The 8,579-nt window shown below is 39.9% G+C and overlaps 3 non-coding genes across 3 annotated transcripts; all 3 read left to right on the plus strand.

The window, feature by feature from the left end:
- The first annotated feature begins 1,444 nt into the window (after positions 1 to 1,444).
- TRNAS-GCU (transfer RNA serine (anticodon GCU)) lies at positions 1,445 to 1,526 on the plus strand. Its single transcript has one exon. It is a non-coding gene; the product is annotated as a tRNA-Ser (tRNA).
- A 505-nt stretch (positions 1,527 to 2,031) lies between these two features.
- TRNAL-AAG (transfer RNA leucine (anticodon AAG)) lies at positions 2,032 to 2,113 on the plus strand. Its single transcript has one exon. It is a non-coding gene; the product is annotated as a tRNA-Leu (tRNA).
- Positions 2,114 to 7,356: 5,243 nt separating this feature from the next.
- Positions 7,357 to 7,438, plus strand: TRNAL-AAG (transfer RNA leucine (anticodon AAG)). Its single transcript has one exon. It is a non-coding gene; the product is annotated as a tRNA-Leu (tRNA).
- The last annotated feature ends 1,141 nt before the right edge of the window (positions 7,439 to 8,579 follow it).

Genomic DNA, 8,579 nt, shown 5'->3' on the forward strand with positions numbered 1-8,579 from the left:
CCCTGTCCTTTCTTTGCTGATGATGCAAACAACTGATGTCCCGTGGACGAAGACTGACGCTGTTTGCTGATCCGTTGGATGGGTAACTATCTGATGAAAATTGTAATTGTCTGTTTGCCTTTTCTTTCTAGGTACCAACTGCTCTTTGATAGAGGCCATAGTTAGATGTTTTCCAAATTTGTGTTTGCTAAATTGTTTTGCATGAAGCCCAACATGCTGATGCTAATACGAGGTCATTTAAGGTGTTCACTAAAATCTGACGCAAATAGACAAATGACTGAGTTCTTGCTTTGTTGAACCATGCACTACTGAGACTTTGCTAAGTTGCTTCTTAATAATTATGTGTTAATACTGAGTGAATATTCTCTATGCATTGATTAATTGCGTTTCTAATTGCAAATCTGAAGAGTTACTAATGAGATGAATTGCTGATGAGATTAACAGAAATGACTTTAGATTGTAACCAGTAGGGAAATAAATATCCTAACACTTAACTAAATTGGTGTGGTTATTCGTGACTGAAAGATCATGGTGTGTTCACTTTATTGACTCTCATTAAAGGTTATTGATTAGCATGCTGATTAGTTATTGCGATTGTTGTTGAGATATTGATCTATTGATTTGTGATGCCAAAAGACATCTCGTACTGGGAAGTCCCCGAACCTGGTCTAAAAGGTTCATCGACCTAGGCGTGTCTCCTTGTAAGTTTACTTATCAAGGCTCTGACGTGCCTTCACTAATAAAAAGTAATCTGATCGCTTGCTGCGGAGTCATCGTCAACAAAAACTACCAAAATATTACTTCAATGTATTGTAATTACGACTGCCTCAGTTTTATGCATTACGTGAGTAGTCGGACAGCAATTTATTTAGCGCAAAAATATTTCTTGTTGATGCACGTACGTTTTTAAAGTGAAGTGTCATAGCTGTAGCGGCAATACTCCCAGTTTAGGTGCTTTTATAAACTAAGTTTTACTTTCTCCTACTTAAAACTTTTTGCAGAACAATGCACATTAAATGGGAAGGCAGTTTTCCTTAATTGTGTACTATTTGCTGCCTAATGTTGACATGTAAGCACACCACCAATAACTGACACCTAGAGACTCGAAAGCGCCATAACAGTACAATATTTGTATGATATTGCACTTTAAATCCACGTACAACTGAATTAAAGCAATCTTAGCTCATTTGAGGGTAGTGTGATAGTACATCACATATGGATAGAACACGTTGGAAAGTGTAATTTTCATGATTACATTACATTTAACATATAAATTCAAGCTGAAGTAGGGATGGACAACAAGGTCGTATAGAGCAAAGCTGAAGACAACAAGTTACCATAACAATCTGTAAATATATGCTCTTTATTATGTTTAGACAACTATCACCTAATAGAACACATCTTGGCTACCATATTTTGTACTCCTGAAAGATGGTGTTTTGAAGACGAGGTGGCCGAGTGGTTAAGGCGATGGACTGCTAATCCATTGTGCTCTGCACGCGTGGGTTCGAATCCTATCCTCGTCGGTTTATTGTTCCGTCTTTAGTTTTTAGTATGTGGTAGTGCTGGGTTAACCCTATTTTATGTGAAAGTTAAATGACCTATCCCATGGTATTTCCGGCAGTACAACGGCTCAGTTTGGAAACACCGCTCAGTTGAGTACTGTGCTTAGGCATTACTGTAAACAGCGCCAGCCGGGTTCTGCTCATGAATCACAAAATCTTTCCTGAGGCGGAGGTTTGGTAAGTTGAGGGACGTAGATAGTTTGATTCCTTATCCTTAAAGAAAGAGAAGCAGCGTGTGCGGGATGCCAATGTAAGGGTTGTCTTCCTACGGACTCTCAGGACTGGCACTCCCTGACACCTCCCATGGCCCGGGGCCAATCCTGACCTACTGAATGTATCACGTGCCTGCTGCTGTTGGCGTTGACTTTCCTAGGATCACTTCACAGGCTATACACCCTTATTCTCCAACTCCCCTATACAACAGAACATCTCACTTCAGAAAGCTTACAGAAACAGGTTTGCACAGGGTAGTGTGGCCGAGCGGTCTAATGCGCTGGATTAAGGCTCCAGTCTCTTTGGAGGCGTGGGTTCGAATCCTACCACTGCCAGTATTTTTCAACTCACAAACGTATTTTGTCTGCATCAGTGTCTCACTCTCTGCCTTCTGCACCTACGATCCACATAGCGAGAGGTGAGACTATGTAAAGTGGTGACATATATATATAAGGGTAGCCAGACAGTGGGACCGAGCCTTCTTATTTTAAAAAACCAGAACCTAAGGTGACAAGAATTGTATCGGTAAACAAACCAGCTGTCTTGAAGTCTAACTATAGAGGCGACGAGAGGGGTCACTGTGATGCTGAAAGTTCAGTGAGTGTAAACAGTAGAACGCTGTGTGATACGTTTCCTTGCAGTGATGACAGCTTGCGTTTCTAAAGCAGAGAGCAAACATACAATGGGGAAGAAGAATAAATAATGAAAGACATATATTATATGCAGACAGTTATTATACTTTGCTTTTCACCTGTAACTCGCTCAACGGTCGGTGAATGCTGCGTTACCCTGCATAGCCAGGTCACCACAGCGGGTGTCCACAGTGTTTGGCCAAGTTACTATAGTTGTGAGCTTGTAGATGTGAGGTAGCGTGGCTGAGCAGGCTAAACTGGCTAGATTTAGGCTCCACTCTCTCTGGAGCCGTGGGCTTGAATCCCAACACTTTAAGTTTACTTGAACCAAATACTTTTGCAAAAAAGGTTCATGTAATAAATATTCATTAGGGTCGTGGTTGTGAGTATGACACTAATGGATAAAAGTGGGACTAACAATGCTACAATTCCTGAGACTACCACTGCACTAACAGCCTGGGAGAGGTTTGAGCTGGATACAAGATACTTGCATGAGGGAACTAACTCGAAAGGGGAACTATCCACTGATGTTTTCTATCGCTTGCTGAGTGAGTATGTTGACACAATGGATGCAAAAGATTGTTTTGTGTGTACACAGATTCCTGTTTCGGTACAAGAGGGGGTTACCTATCATAGACTGTCATTAACATATGGGATACGTTGTAGTCTGTTACTAACAAGATTCTATAACCAAGAAGAGATTCAATTTTTTTACTCAAATCATGATCTTGTGTTTTCTAATGTGCCTATCATAGAGGATGTGAGTGGGGTAGCTAAGTACTATAGCATAAAGTTAGTTAATGGATTCTTTCAGGCGACATTAATAATTAGTACATCTTATGCACACCACAATAATTTGACATGTTTGCTTACACCTGTAGAGAAAAGCTTTTTAGATCACACGGAAGAGAGAAGAAGGGCATTGAAGGGTAAACTAGAGAAAGGATTACAGCAACGGGCCTTTGCTAGTAGTGACGGTTATAGTGCAATTAGAGAACAAGGGAAGTTAGCTTTAGACGCACTACATGTAGGAAAGCTTTGCATATCCAAGACCAAATCATACTATGACAATGTGTTTGTGGGAATGAGTGAATGTAAGCGTGTGTTTTTGTTTCAGAGTAAATGGACGTTCATGTTAAATGGACAGGATCTAGCAATCCCCGGGATTTATTATATATGTGGACTTAATGCTTATTACCGTCTTCCAAAGGGATAGTATGGGACATGTTATTTGGGGATAGTTTTCCCAAAGATATATCAACTTGACGATTTGGAAAGGTTACCAAAATTGTCTGAATTACATCGTACTAGACATAAGAAAGAGACTGCTGCTGGTGTAGTAGGAGACATATTTGGGACGATAATTTCTTCAGTGGGAGTTATTATGAACTCCATAATGATTCAAAAGTTTTCTACTATTGAGGATAACATGCTGACAAACTTTTCAGGGGCTATACTCCTGATGGATAGTGAACTTGCTGCGGAGGGGGCTATGACTCTTCAAAACAGGCTTGCTTTAGACATTCTTTTAGTGAAAAATGGCAGAGTTTGTAGATTGCTCAATGGGTGTAATTGTTGCGCTTACATACCAGATAATAGTAATGAGATTAGAAGTATGCTTACTAACTTGACTAGGGATAGTACGGACTTGAAGGATTTGAAAGAACCAGGTGTTTGGAAAAAGGTTGGGAAAGGATTTGCTTCAGTGGGAAATTGGATTAGTAACATTTGGCATGGGATATTGTCTAAAATAATACAGGGGATATTGATTGTTATTGATTGCTTATTTGGATCATGGGTGGCATGTAAAATTAGTAAAAGAATAAAATTGAAGATGGCGAAAATTAATAGGAGGAGGGAAGAAAAACAAAGGGAAAAATTATTCAGGGCAAGATCAAAGGGGAAACCAAGAAGGGAAGAGATTGATATGAGGGAATTTTAGTATGTAAAATTAGTAGGGAAGATTTGTGTGATGACAAGAGTCATCAGAGGATGGATTGCTGGAGTGTGTCTTTTAAAATTAATATTAACATGAAAAGCTTACAATATATTGTGTAATGAAGCTGCATAAAAAATGTGTTAACGTAGAAATAATGCACACGTTTGAAATGTGCCCACGGGGAGTGGCTACCAATGTATACGAAGACTAATGAAAGTTATTAATGCTGAATTAATTATGTACTAATGTTTTTAATTTGTATTAACATATCAAAATTGGAGTTATGTATTAGGAGTTTGTTCATTAAGCAGTAGGCCTTAGTTTAGCGAAGGTCTGTGCCTAGCTGCCTGGTCTCATATTAAACTGTCTTTTTCTAACGTGCAATGTGCTATTTTCCTGAAGGACATGAAACTGTACTTTCCCAGAAGCTAGAGATGTGTGTAGCTGTAGTAAATTCTTTCTCATGGGACCCTACTTGCTCAAGGAGACATTCTTGCTGAATGCAACAGTGTAATTTGTAAACAGGTGCAAGGCTGCCTGGAGTAGGAGAAAACAATGGAACTACTGACTGTAGCGTAAAATGTAACTTTTCTTACCTGACATTCCAACCGATGAAAACGTCAAGAACATGGGCCAATCAACGACATGAGAACTGTGGTTTGTGTAAAACTCTGGTGAAGATTATTGGACAGAGATGGCGATGCACCAATGATTATCCATTGAGGAATTAGGATTAAATTAGACAGTTTTGATTTAACCACATGACCCGAGGAGAAATCAGGCATTTATTGGACATTCCACTCCAAGCCATTCTTTGCCATTCTACTGAGCAATTTAGGCCATTTCGTTTGAGACTTTGCCGTTTGTTCGCCCTGTTACTCTAAACCACCCTTTACTTATTCCTTACCTGATACTTACTTCTCCTCTATATGAGGGAAGTTCTTGTTCCTTAGCTATGCCATACTGATACTTTGCCCTGTCCTTTCTTTGCTGATGATGCAAACGACTGATGTACCGAGGACGAAGACTGACGCTGTTTGCTGATCCGTTGGATGGGTAACTATCTGATGAAAATTGTAATTGTCTGTTTGCCTTTTCTTTCTAGGTACCAACTGCTCTTTGATAGAGGCCATAGTTAGATGTTTTCCAAATTTGTGTTTGCTAAATTGTTTTGCATGAAGCCCAACATGCTGATGCTAATACGAGGTTATTTAAGGTGTTCACTAACATCTGACGCAAATAGACAAATGACTGAGTTCTTGCTTTGTTGAACCATGCACTACTGAGACTTTGCTAAGTTGCTTCTTAATAATTATGTGTTAATACTGAGTGAATATTCTCTATGCATTGATTAATTGCGTTTCTAATTGCAAATCTGAAGAGTTACTAATGAGATGAATTGCTGATGAGATTAACAGAAATGACTTTAGATTGTAACCAGTAGGGAAATAAATATCCTAACACTTAACTAAATTGGTGTGGTTATTCATGACTGAAAGATCATGGTGTGTTCACTTTATTGACTCTCATTAAAGGTTATTGATTAGCATGCTGATTAGTTATTGCGCTTGTTGTTGAGATATTGATCTATTGATTTGTGATGCCAAAAGACATCTCGTACTGGGAAGTCCCCGAACCTGGTCTAAAAGGTTCATCGACCTAGGCGTGTCTCCTTGTAAGTTTACTTATCAAGGCTCTGACGCGCCTTCACTAATAAAAAGTAATCTGATCGCTTGCTGCGGAGTCATCGTCAACAAAAACTACCAAAATATTACTTCAATGTATTGTAATTACGACTGCCTCAGTTTTATGCATTACGTGAGTAGTCGGACAGCAATTTATTTAGCGCAAAAATATTTCTTGTTGATGCACGTACGTTTTTAAACTGAAGTGTCATAGCTGTAGCGGCAATACTCCCAGTTTAGGTGGTTTTATAAACTAAGTTTTACTTTCTCCTACTTAAACATTTTGCAGAACAATGCACATTAAATGGGAAGGCAGTTTTCCTTAATTGTGTACTATTTGCTGCCTAATGTTGACATGTAAGCACACCACCAATAACTGACACCTAGAGACTCGAAAGCGCCATACCAGTACAATATTTGTATGATATTGCACTTTAAATCCACGTACAACTGAATTAAAGCAATCTTAGCTCATTTGAGGGTAATGTGATAGTACATCACATATGGATAGAACACGTTTGGAAAGTGTAATTTTCATGATTACATTACATTTAACATATAAATTCAAGCTGAAGTAGGGATAAACAACAAGGTTGTATAGAGCAAAGCTGAAGACAACAAGTTACCATAACAATCTGTAAATATATGCTCTTTATTATGTTTAGACAACTATCACCTAATAGAACACATTTTGGCTACCATATTTTGTACTCCTGAAACATGGTGCTTTGCAGACGAGGTGGCCGAGTGGTTAAGGCGATGGACTGTTAATCCTTTGTGCTCTGCACGCGTGTGTTTGAATCCCATCCTAGTCGGTTTATTGTTCTGTCTTTAGTTTTTAGTATGTGGTAGGGCTGGGTTAACCCTATTTTATGTGAAAGTTAAATGACATATATCCCATGGTGCTTCCGGCAGTACAACGGCTCAGTTTGGAAACACCGCTCAGTTGAGTACCGTGCTTAGGCATTACTGTAAACAGCGCCAGCCGGGTTCTGCTCATGAATCACAAAATCTTTCCTGAGGCGGAGGGTTGGTAAGTTGAGGGACCTAGATAGTTTGATTCCTTATCCTTAAAGAAAGATAAGCAGCGCGTGCGGGACGCCAATGTAAGGGTTGTCTTCCTACGGACTCTCAGGACTGGCGCTCCCTGACACCTCCCATGGCCCTTGGCCAATCCTGACCTACTGAATGTATCACGTGCCTGCTGCTGTTGGCGTTGACTTTCCTAGGATCACTTCACAGGCTATACACCCTTATTCTCCAACTCCCCTATACAACAGAACATCTCACTTCAGAAAGCTTACAGAAACAGGTTTGCACAGGGTAGTGTGGCCGAGCGGTCTAAGGCACTGGATTAAGGTTCGAGTCTCTTTTAAGGCGTGGGTTCAAATCCCACCGCTGCCAGTATTTTTCAACTCACAAACGTATTTTGACTGCATCAGTGTCTCACTCTCTGCCTTCTGCACCTACGATCCACATAGCGAGAGTTGAGACTATGTAAAGTGATGACGTATATATATAAGGGTAGCCAGACAGTGGGACCGAGCCTTCTTATTTTAAAAAACCACAACCTAAGGTGACAAGAATTGTATCGGTAAACAAACCAGCTGTCTTGAAGTCTAACTATAGAGGCGACGAGAGGGGTCACTGTGATGCTGAAAGTTCAGTGAGTGTAAACAGTAGAACGTTGTGTGATACGTTTCCTTGCAGTGATGACAGCTCGCGTTTCTAAAGCAGAGAGCATACATACAATGGGGAAGAAGAATAAATAAGGAAAGACATATATTATATGCAGACAGTTATTATACTTTGCTTTTCACCTGTAACTCGCTCAACTGTCGGTGAATGCTGCGTTACCCTGCATAGCCAGGTCACCACAGCGGTGTCCACAGTGTTTGGCCAAGTTACTATAGGTGTGAGCTTGTAGATGTGAGGTAGCGTGGCTGAGCAGGCTAAACTGGCTGGATTTAGGTTCCAGTCTCTCTGGAGCCGTGGGCTTGAATCCCAACACTTTAAGTTTACTTGAACCAAATACTTTTGCAAAAAGGTTCATGTAATAAATATTCATTAGGGTCGTGGTTGTGATTATGACACTAATGGATAAAAGTGGGACTAACAATGCTACAATTCCTGAGACTATCACTGCACTAACAGCCTGGGAGAGGTTTGAGCTGGATACAGGATACTTGCATGAGGGAACTAACTCAAAAGGGGAACTATCCACTGATTTTTTCTATCGCTTGCTGAGTGAGTATGTTGAGACAATGGATGCAAAAGATTGTTTTGTGTATTCACAGATTCCTGTTTCGGTACAAGAGGGGGTTACCTATCATAGACTGTCATTAACATATGGGATACGTTGTAGTCTGTTATTAACAAGATTCTATAACCAGGAAGAGATTCAATATTTTTACTCAAATCATGATCTTGTGTTTTCTAATGTGCCTATCATAGAGGATGTGAGTGGGGTAGCTAAGTATTATAGCATAAAGTTAGTTAAAGGATTCTTTCAGGCGACATTAACAATTAGTACATCTTATGCACA

This window comes from Pleurodeles waltl, chromosome 12, assembly GCF_031143425.1.
Source record: "Pleurodeles waltl isolate 20211129_DDA chromosome 12, aPleWal1.hap1.20221129, whole genome shotgun sequence".
NCBI lineage: Eukaryota > Metazoa > Chordata > Amphibia > Caudata > Salamandridae > Pleurodeles > Pleurodeles waltl.